Consider the following 8474-nt stretch of genomic DNA (forward strand, 5'->3'; position numbering starts at 1 on the left):
CTTGATGGGAGGTCCCAGACAACTGGAGGCTTGCCAATGTGATGCCCATCTACAAGAAGGGCCAGGAGGAGGATCCTGGGAACTACAGGTATGTGAGCCTGACCTCAGTGCCGAGGAAGGTTATGGAGCGATCTATCTTGAATGTACTCACTGCGCATGTACAGGACAGCCAGAGGATCAGGCCCAGCCAGCATGGGTTCATGAAAGGCAGGTCCTGCTTGACCAACCTGATCTCCTTCTATGACCAGGTGACCCACCTAGTGGATGAGGGAAAGGCTGTGGATGTTATTTACCTGGACTTTAGTAAAGCCTTTGATATTGTCTTTCACAGCATTCTCCTAGAGAAGCTTGTGGCTTAGGTAGGTGTACTTTTCACTGAATAAAGAACTGGCTGAATGCCAAGCCCAGAGAGTTGTGGTGAATGGAGTTAAATTCAGTTGGTGGCCAGTCACGAATGGCGTTCTCCAGGGCTCAATTCTGGGGCCAGTCTTGTTTAATGTCTTCATCAATGATCTGGATGAGGGGATTGAGTGCTCCCTCAGTAACTTTGCAGATGATACAAAATTGGGCAGGAGTGTCAATCTGCTCGAGGGTAGGAAGGCTGTGCAGAGGGATCTGGACAGACTGGATCAATGAGCTGAGATCAACTGTATGAGTTTCAACAAGGCAAAAGGCCAGGTCCTGCACTTCGGTCACACCAACCCCATGCAGTGCTACAGGCTTGGGGATGAGTGGCTGGAAAGCTGCTAAGCAGAAAAGGATCTTGGCGTGTTGGTTGACAGATGGCTGAACATGAGCCAGCAGTGTGCCCAGGTGGCCAAGAAGGCCAATGGCATCCTGACTTGTATCAGGAATAATGTGGCCAGCAGGAGTAGGGAGGTGATTGTGCCACTGTACTCAGCACTGGTGAGGCTGCACCTGGAGTACTGTGTTCAGTTTTGGGCCCCTCACTGCAAGAAGGATATTGAGGTGCTGGAGCATGTCCAGAGAAGAGCAACGAGGCTGGTGAAGGGTCTAGAGAACAAGTGTTCTGAGGAGCAGCTGAGGGAGCTGGGGCTGTTTAGTCTGGAGAAGAGGAGGCTGAGGGGGGGACCTTATTGCTTTCTACAAGTACCTGAAAGGAGGTTGTAGCGAGGCAGGTTTTGGTCTCTTCTCCCAGGTAACTAGCGATAGGATGAGAAGTAATGGCCTCAAGTTGCATTACAGGAGGTTCAGATTGGATATTAGGAGAAAATTCATTACTGAAAGAGTTGTGAAGCGTTGGAACAGGCTGCCCAAGGAGGTGGTGGATTCACCATCCCTGGAGATGTTAAAAAAATGTGTATATGTGGCACTTGAGGATATGGTTTAGCAGGCATGGTGGTGTTGGGTGGATGGTTGGACTTGATGATTGTAGCGGTCTTTTCCAACCTTAATGATTCTATGATTTTGTGAATCAACAAAGTAAATTTTATAAATTATATACATTTTGTAAATCATGCAGGCTCAACAGAAGTCAGCAGCGTGCCCTGGCAGCTAAGAGGGCATACCACATCACAGGATGCATCAAATGCAGTAGAACCAGCTGGTCAAAAGAGGTGATTGTCCCGTTGTATTTGGTGTTGGTGTGGCCTCAGCTTGAATACTGTCTGTGGTTCTGGACCTTCCACAATTTAGGAAGGATGTTAAAGTCCTCAAATGCGTCCAGAGGAAGGATGTTAAGGTCCTTGAATGCGTCCAGAGGAGAGCGGTAAAGCTGGTGAAAGGGTTGGAAGGCATGTCCTATGAGGAGCAACTGAGGACTTTGGGCTTGTCTAGTTTGGAGAAAAGGAGGCTGAGGGATGATCTCATTGCTCTCTGCAGCTTCCTGAGGAGAGAGAGTGGAGAGGAAGGTGCTGATCTCTTCTCCCTGGGATCCAGTGGTAGGACGTGTGGGAATGGTTCAAAGCCGTGCCGGGGGAGGCTTACAGTGGACATTAGGAAACATTTCTTTACCAAGAGGGTGGTCAAACACTGGAATCGGCTTCTAGAGAGGTGGTTGATGCCTCAAGGCTGTCAGTGTTTGAGAGGCATTTGGGCAATGCCCTTAATAACATGCTTTAACTTTTGGTCAGCTCTAAAGTGGTTGGGCAGTTGGACTTAGAGGATTGTTTTAGGTCCCTTCCAACTGAAATATTCTATTCAATAAATCAAAATAAAGTAGTAGAATAGTCATATTTGCCAATTTTTAATATTGATGCAACTATTAGGAGGAGCTAATGGTTGTTAATCAGATTATTTTTTTCTTCGCGCTTTGAAGAAAGTATACTATTAAAGAATAGACTCAGGTGTTAACAAACTACTTATTGTAATACAGTTCAATAGCAGAACAACCATAAGGAAGAGCAAAACCAATGAACTCATAACTTCTCATCAAAAAGCAAGTTTTCAGCCTTGAAGGAAAAAAATTGTTTGAAAACTCATGTTGTTTGTTGATTTATTTTTAAAAAATAGTCCTGAAAATACTCTGAAATTCTTGGAATTATATGTAAATTTATTTACAGTGTATTGTTTTGTTATTCCCAGTACTCTTTAGAATATCTTGAGCTATAGTTATGAGAACTATTCTGTTAATTTCTTTTGTCATTGAGTTGAATCAGAGTAGATATGAATTATGCTGGGAAATGAAGATGCTTGGTTATGAAGATGCAGAAACTTATACGCTAGTCAAAGCATCATCTAGTGTCAAGTTTCTCCACTCTTCTGACAAGGAAGATTTGGGCAATATTTACTCTACTGAGAAATGCAGAACGATTCCAGATGTTAGATGAAAATATGAAGATGAATACATTGTGATGGAAATTACCTAGTTTGTGCCAAAGATGTGTTGCAACTTCATGGAGACTAACGGATGGAAAAAGCAAAACACAATATGAGAAAAAGAACCCATCGTATATAATGAAGTAGAAATTTGTCACTTCTAACAATGGGTGATGAATGTTTTAAGAAATAATGTTGCCACTAATGTAATAACCCCGGGACCATGAATTGATACGGATGTTGTTACACTTTTTTGCTATGATAAAGATCAGTTCATCTATGAAGGACAGAAGATTTGAAGAGGCCTGAAATGCACATGGCACTGAGTTATGGTTCCCAAAATTTAAAACAATCCACATAAAATACAATCTCATGCTGTATATGGATCATATAAAAGAGAAGTGGAAAAGATGTAAGATTTGGGAGGGGGAAGGATGAGTGCTTCAGTAGATGGTAAATCTTGCCGCATGTGAATGTGCTAAGGGAAAAGGAAGATGGAACACAGGAATGAATACATTTCAAAGCAGAAGAATATTCAAGTTCAGATACAACAAAACATTCACAACCTCTTCCTCTAGCAGGAGTCTTTCCACCATGCAGTAGAACAGTTTTTGATTTCTTGAGTACACCTCTATTTTCACGCCTAAGCTCACCTCAGTGTGAAGTTGCTATTGCACGGCACCAAAAAGATCCCTACTCTGAACTAGCTTGAATGTAGCATTGGATGCTTAGCAAGGACAGTTCAGTACTAAAAATGCTGATCCTTTTGGTACTGAAAGATACTTTTTTATGTAGTCCAGCATCTAGAAATCAGTACAAACAAGCTAATGTGGTAAGAAGCAAAACTGCTGAGAGATTTGAATCTTGCTTGGAAACTGGATAGGAGACAACTAGCTAACTAATCCCATAGGCCAATAGATATTTTTATGCAGCTACATTAAAATTGTCTTTGTCCAAGCAGTGTTTCCCCTTGCATCAAATGATGACAATAGCCAGAAAGCTGGAATGCTGAAGGCATCTGTCACATAGGAAGGCTCCTCCTGAGCATGCCTCCAGCACTGGTTTATCTTCCATCTTGACTGAAAGTGGTTGCAGATGCTCCACTGTGACTCAGTGCTTTCTTTCCATTATACTTTTGGACTCCAAATGCTAGAAAGAGCTTGTTTTTAAAATTTGCATGCAGTTTCATGAGCTTTTTGCTTGCACAAGCACAACATTCACTTCTTCTCCTAGGAGTGATTAATGTGGAGAGTATCCAGAACTGCTAGCGTGGATGAGAGCTTTGAAGGATATTTTTTGAGAGATTTAAAAGTCATGACTGGAGACTGGAAATAACACTTCTGGCAGTGCTGCCCTTTTTGGCTGCTGGTGGTGTCTGCTCACCTCCCCTAAATCTTGGCTCTCCCACACTTGGCCCCAGTTTCTGCTCTCTTCTGGTGAGCAGTTGAGGTTCAAACAAATGCTATTGGGAAGTTTTGATCATTTTAAATTTTCCAGCAGATCTGTGTTTCCTTTGCTTTTTGTGTTGGACTTAAAAACTACGGCAGTGGAGGTACAGATGCTAGTGGTCATCACTAGCCAGTGTGAGTAATGAAATTTGTAAGCACAACATAAACAGTACACTGTGATTACAAGGCCAGTTTAGATGAGGGCAGAATTTCTTCAGATGGGCAGTTGTTCATGAAAAATAAGTAAAGGAAACATTTATTTACTTGTTTGGTTCAATTGTGTTATACATTCATAGAAAGGAGCATTTGTCCTTTTGCATGGTGTTCTTACTACAGTTTAAAAATGATTATGCAAAGAGACTCCACAGAACACTTCCTGTAACCAATAATAAATACATAATTATTCATAGACAGAAGGATTCTTTTATGTCTGCACATTTCCTCATTAACATTAGCTACTGGAGTACAACAGCACATTTCTTCCTTGCTTCCTATCTGTCTAATATATCTGCTGGGGCCAATGGCCAGTGTATCCATGTTCTTGGGTTGCATGTTAATATGTGGTTAATTCTCTGGCCTGGAGCTGCTGCCAAGACAAGGCAATGAAATCCCGAAAATGGAATCGCTTATGATCTATTTCTGAGCGCATCTTCTCACTGTGTACATGTCAGAATCTACGAGAGAATTTCTGAACTGAACAGATACAATGGTCTGCCGAAAACTTTGAAACCCAGTACTTTCAAGTCCTTGTTGCTTAACTGTTGCGTGCTGAATTTGTAAGCTTCAAGACAGTTTACATCTGGTTCTGTTTGTCCAATCATTTTCAAGTTCAAGTTTTTTGTGATTATCTTATCTGGCATAAAATGGTCATTAAATCAGATACTGTATGAAAATGTATTGTCTTTTTAAAGCTGTACTACAAATTGAATACTGGAAGGGCTTTGGTCTGTTTGGAGTTTAAGTGAAATTTTATGGGCATTTCAAAATTTGTGTGTATACATAAAAACCTAGAATGTTATGACAAAGAATCACTGAGACTCTGTCCCTTCCACCTCCCTTCCCAAAACCAAGTAACAGTTCAGTGTTTCATCTTAAAGAATTTTGGCAGGAGACAAATGAAGTTCTTTGTGGTTCCCAATGGCAGATCATTTTGTGATAAACATTCTGGTGTGTTTTCATGTGTGTTTTCAACATGGGAGGTGCATGAACATATCAAAAAGACGTTGAAAGCTTTCTTGCTTGACCTCTAACTCTTCACCAAGTCAGTTTTTCCGTTGTCTTGTATCTAGGAAAGTTGTTGTGTGTTTAAGCACAGAAGAGATCCACAGTAGAGCAATACCTACTTCCTCCATGCATGCTGTGATCTTGCCTCCATTTTTTGAAAACAGGTTCTCCAGACTTCTAGAGCTGGTAATACATTGTAAGAAATGTCTAGCTGCTACATGTTCACCTACTCAGAGATGAGAAACCTGCGCTCCATGATGAACTGGCTCTGAGTTTGTCCACCCAAGGGAACCAATTTATGCCCGTGTTTCATGCTCAAGCATGAAAAGGCAGAACTCCCAAGAGAGTATAAATTTTCAGGTCTTCCTTTTCCCATAAAAGCTGTCTCTTGCTAAACTGCTGTGAAAGTAGCGTTCTTTCATTTCTTCTTAAGTGGAGTGGACTGCCCCTCTTAGGTAGTTCTTTGTCAAAACGAATGTTACGGTCTATCTCCTGGCAGCTACTCAAGTCTTCTTAAAACTGAGTTTTAGTCCATGGGGACCGATAACTGAAACCAATAGTGGTAAATGCTTGCTTAATAATTTATTTTCCTTTTGCAGCATTCACAACTTTCATTATGTAACATCCTAATGAAGAACTCTTCCAGCACCATTTTCTTCTTATCTGCAAGTTATAATATTGCCATGTTATAAACAAAGTGAGGAGTTGGATGGTCAAAGGTTAACATGAACAGCTATTAGAAAAACTGTGGATGAAAGTGTCCGTATGTGACTTTGGGAAGAGCTGCTGCAATAGGTCTTGAAGGAACAGAAAATATTGCAAACCTTTGCTTTGCTGTTGCTTATTAGCTGGAGTGGTAAAGATTAATGATTAGAGGAGGAAACCAATTGTGTGGTGCACTGGGCATTTTTGGGAGCTTTATCGAGTGAAAATGGGCGAAGGGAGCATCTGCTTGCACCTTCTAAGAAACATCACCAAATCACTGCTCTGAAGAGAGAGAAATAATGTTTCATGCATGTTTTTAACATCTCAAGTACTGAGCCTAATTTGATAGATGGGTGTTCATACCTTTACAGAGAAGGTGTTTGAAAGTTTTCAGTTAAAGAACAACAGAAAAATCCACTTTCTCCATTTTCAGTGATTTGCAAATCTTTTGCAGATGTTAGGTGTTCCAAGCAAAAAGTCTAACCTTTAGATAAAATCAGAATCTGTTTCCAGCTACTTCTTAACAGGTCATATAAATTAAATGAAATCATAGCTCAAATTTCCACAAGGAGATACTTAGGTTGCAATAAAGTCATGCTCTGATTTTTGACCATGCAAGTTAGCTAGATGGAGTTCCATATATCTTTTACCGAAGGTTTTTGGGTCTCTGTAACCTGTTCTCCAGCCTTTCCAAGCGCTGCCATTTAGTTATTCAGCATCTCTTCTGAAAGGAGAGCACCAGACATGGATGTGTTGTTACTGCAGCAGCATGAGCTGCATGAGCAATTCTCTAGCTTGGCAGTGGCACGGGGGTGCTTGATCCCAGATTGGTGGAATCCCTTCCCACCCTCAAATATTCTGAATATTGAGGTTGACTGAAAACTGGAATATAGTCCCCTGGCTTTTTTTCTTTTTTCTCTCCATTGTTTCAAATTTGAAAGACAAGCGGGATTTTTGTTTTGTTTTGTTTTTTAATAGAGGCAAAATCTCGAAAGGTTGTCATACTTTGCTGTGTAGGTGGGTGCTACCACCGCTCCGTGCCTGTGCTCTGCCCGCTGCCCTGCCAGGCTGTGGGGGCTGGTGCAGGGGCCAGTGGCCCTGAGCAGCGCCCGGGGAGCAGGCGGTGGGGCTCGGCGGGGGTCGGGGCTGACCTTCTGTGCAGGCAGAATTGGAAAAAGAAGCTGTTTTTCAGAAGTTCAGTCAGCTCTGAGTGCAGCTTTGCCCTTTACTTGTGTGAATGCAGGAGGGGCTCTCCGTCCACTAGCACCGGGCAGATCCTGATCGGTTGATGCGCCTCCCCGCCCGCCCTTTCCAGTGTTTCCCAACAGTCTGCCCGGGTCACAGTCCCGAGCTGGGTATCTCACAGGACACTGCTACCAACAGGTTTTGTTCCTTCGATTGGTACAAAGTGGCCAAGACGTGCCCTGCACCCCTGTAGCGGGTGGGCTGTGGTGGATGTCAGGCACCTGCCCAGCTCCTCTCTCCATCCCCCTCCTCAGCAGGGCAGGGGAGAAAATGAGGTGACACAGCTCATGGGTGGCAGTAAGGACAGGGACATCCTTCACTGGTTGCTGTCACAGGTGAAACAGACTCCACTGGGGGAGAATTAATTGCATTTCTCAAGAAACAAAGACAAATTAACCACTCCACCTCGGCCTCCTTCACTCCCCACTCCTCGGACTCTCCCCTTGCAGCAGGGTTTTCCCGCCTCTCGCCGTGTCCCCTGAGGTGCCACCCATGGGGCTGGCAGAGCTGGCTGGAACCAGCCGTGTCCCGCCCGGGGCAGCCCCAAGCTCTCCTCACAGAGACCCTTCAGCCCTGCTGCTGCCCCAAATCCCTCCTTGTCCCGTCGGAGCTCCCTCTCCTGAGGGTGGGCATGGAAGCAGCTCTGACACAGAAGATGGTGCCACCAGTCATGGCATCGCCTTCAGCCAGAGAGAGATGGTGCCTGCCGCTGCCTCTCCCGCCTGCCTCAGTACCTTCAGGCTGGGGAGCTGAGGCCGGTTGTGCTGGTTTAACGCACAAAGGTAAGGACGTCCCAGCTGTGGGGAACCGTTTGGGAGTGGTGGTTTTGGTGCATAATGAAGTGCACCTGGAGGGGCTGCTGGTGAGTGCCCTGCATCCAGGTGAGGGCTATTGCTGGTGACGAGCTGACCCGAGCCCTTCCTTCCCGGGCACTGGCCACACCAGGGTGGGTTGGGGTTGTGAGTGGTGTGTGAGAATCAGATGCTTCTGTTGCTACTAGTTCTTGCCTGAGTTACCCTGAAGCAAGGAATGCTAGCCCTGAGGAGCAGCGAGAGGCGAGGCAGGAGGAGCGGT

Source organism: Opisthocomus hoazin, chromosome 6 (genome assembly GCF_030867145.1).
Source record: "Opisthocomus hoazin isolate bOpiHoa1 chromosome 6, bOpiHoa1.hap1, whole genome shotgun sequence".
In the NCBI taxonomy this organism is placed as follows: Eukaryota; Metazoa; Chordata; class Aves; order Opisthocomiformes; family Opisthocomidae; genus Opisthocomus; species Opisthocomus hoazin.